At 41.5% G+C, this 2,500-nt stretch overlaps 1 protein-coding gene across 5 annotated transcripts in view; it reads right to left on the bottom strand.

The window, feature by feature from the left end:
• LOC126998366 (uncharacterized) overlaps positions 1 to 2,500 on the bottom strand; it is a 191,645-nt gene that overhangs the window by 71,002 nt on the left and 118,143 nt on the right. The window contains exon 1 of one of the 5 annotated variants that reach the window (XM_050859902.1): positions 1,860 to 2,130. The exons of the other annotated variants lie outside the window; for them this stretch is intronic. The gene's annotated coding sequence lies outside the window, so the exon portion shown is untranslated. Of the gene's footprint in view, positions 1 to 1,859; positions 2,131 to 2,500 lie in introns of those variants that run through there. 5 annotated transcript variants of the gene reach the window in all.

The raw sequence follows: 2,500 nt of genomic DNA on the forward strand, positions 1-2,500 counted from the left end.
TAGAAAAAAATAAGTTAGGGATTATAGAGAAGGAAAGAGATTACGAGAAACAAGATTAAAAGAATGAACAGGGAAAGAATGGAGACAAAGGAAAGCAAAGAAAATGTAAGAAGGAGAGAAATTAAGAGACAAGAGAAGGAGAGATGAAGAGATAAGCAATGAAGAGATACAAGGAGACATAAGATGAGGAGATACTACAAAGGAAGGACAGCGATAAGGAAAGACAAGGAAAGAATGGAGAAACAGGAGAGCAAAGACAATGTAATTAATAGAAGAAAGAAAAGGTAAGTTAAAGGTTATGGAGGAGAAGGAGAGGGATAAGAAAAGAAGGAAGTAATGGAGGAAAGAAAAAGGATCACCACAAAGGGAGGAAAGGGAAAAAGGAATAAGGGAAGACAGTGATGATAGGAAGGGAACACAACGGAATGAAGAAAAATAGGGTAAAAAATGTAGGAGAAAAAAGAGGAAGACGAAGGGGAAGAGGAGGAAGTAAAGATAATAGGAAGAGGAAAAAGATGAAAAGGTGATGATGACAGGAAGAAGCAAGAGGAAGAATAGGAAGGTAAAGACAATGAGAGAGAGAGAGAGAGAGAGAGAGAGAGAGAGAGAGAGAGAGAGAGAGAGAGAGAGAGAGAGAGAGAGAGAGAGAGAGACAGAGAGAGAGAGAGAGAGAGAGAGAGAGAGAGAGAGAGAGAGAGAGAGAGAGAGAGAGAGGGGGGGTAAACAGGACGTCCCCTTAACACACAAGATCCTTCAGGTGTGGGAAGTGAAATGAAAAGGAGGAGGAGGAGGAGGAGGTTTAAAATTACACAGCTCCATTTTTCCAATTCTCTCTCTCTCTCTCTCTCTCTCTCTCTTCTTTCATTTCATCATCGCTCTGAAGATTAACTGCTTCGGAGCTTCGCAAGTCACCGTTTCGAAACTTGACGAATCAATTTCCGAATCAGAGAGAAACGGATAGCGTGAAAAAGGAGAAACTGATGATGTGTGTTTCAATCAAGTGCTGCCCTCTGGCGGGTGCGTTTGTGGAAGAGAAATACAAAAGGATGACAAATTGAATGAAGAATTGGAAAAAAATAAGTAGAAGAAAAATTGGTGATAATGGTGCCGACAGTGAGAAAGAAGAGAACAATGAAGCAAAAGGATGACAAATTGAAATAGGATGAAGTGATAAGAGACTGAGAAGAAGGAAAAGAAGATGAAGAGGTAAAAGACGAAGAGGAAGAAAATATAAGTGATGGAGTTGAAGAGAAAGATGAAAGAGAAAGAAGAAGAAGAAGAAGAAGAAGAAGAAGAAGAAGAAGAAAAAGAAGAAGAAGAAAACAACAACAACAACAACAACAACAACAAAGAAAAAAAGTAGAAGAAAAAAGATGATAATGGTGCCGACAATGAGACAGAAGAGAACAATGAAGCAAAAGGATGACAAATTGAAATAGGAGGAAGTGAGAAAAGACGGAGGAGGAGGAAAAGAAGATGAAGAGGTAAAAGACGAAGATGAAGAAAATATAGGTGATGGAGTTGAAGAGAAAGATGAAAAAGAAGACCAACAACAACAACAACAAGAGAAGAACTAGGACTCGAAAATGATGATGATGATGAAGAAGATAGAGAAAAGAAAAGAAAAAGAAGATGGTGCAGCTGTTGATGTTGATGGTAATAGAAGAACAACAGAAAAACAAGGACAAGAACAAGAAGATAAAACAAGTACCAGAATGACAACAATAGAAATAACGAAAACTGCAACAAAAACAAGAACTAGAGACAAAAACAAGACCAAAACAACTAAACCAGACAAAAAAAAAAAAAATCAAAACACGAAAAAAAAAAGTACTAAACAGACAACTAATAATATTCACCTGTAAATCCTTCGTCTCTGCTCGCTTCTCCTCTATAAATTATTTTCTTCTTTCACTTCACTTCTGTCAATCCTCTTCTTGCAATATCCACGTGTACTCCTTCAACAATTACTCTCCACACTAAGTTATCGTTTTTTTCTCCTCTCCTTTTAATATTCCAAGTCCTTCACTCTCCCTGTTAATACGTTCGTCTCTCTCTCCCTCTCCTTCTCACTCTGTTTCTCTCTCTAGGTGCACAGAAGCAGGGCGCAGCGCGGAGCTGTCACCACTCCGCAGGTTCGTGCTACACTGAACTTGCCTCGCGGGGTGCCTGCTGTCTGGCGCCGCGGGAGGAGGAGGTGGGGGAGGGGGGGGAGTAGGAGGAGGAGGAGGAGGGGGTGGTGATGGTAGGGAGATGGGGTCATGCTGGTGATGGGTAGAGAGGAGGTGGTGGAGGGAATGAAAGAGAGAGAGATAAAGAGGAGGGGGCAATGGTGGTGGTGGGGAGGGTGGAGCAATGGGGGGGAGTGGATGTAGATGTGGAGCAGGTGGAAGTGCATGACAGAAGAGGTTAAGAGGTGATGAAAAGGAAGAGGGCAGGGAAGAAGAAGGGAAGGAGGTGGAGAGGATGAGAGGGTAGATATTGGGAAGGGGAAAGGGGT

Source organism: Eriocheir sinensis, chromosome 14 (assembly GCF_024679095.1).
Source record: "Eriocheir sinensis breed Jianghai 21 chromosome 14, ASM2467909v1, whole genome shotgun sequence".
NCBI classification, from domain to species: Eukaryota; Metazoa; Arthropoda; class Malacostraca; order Decapoda; family Varunidae; genus Eriocheir; species Eriocheir sinensis.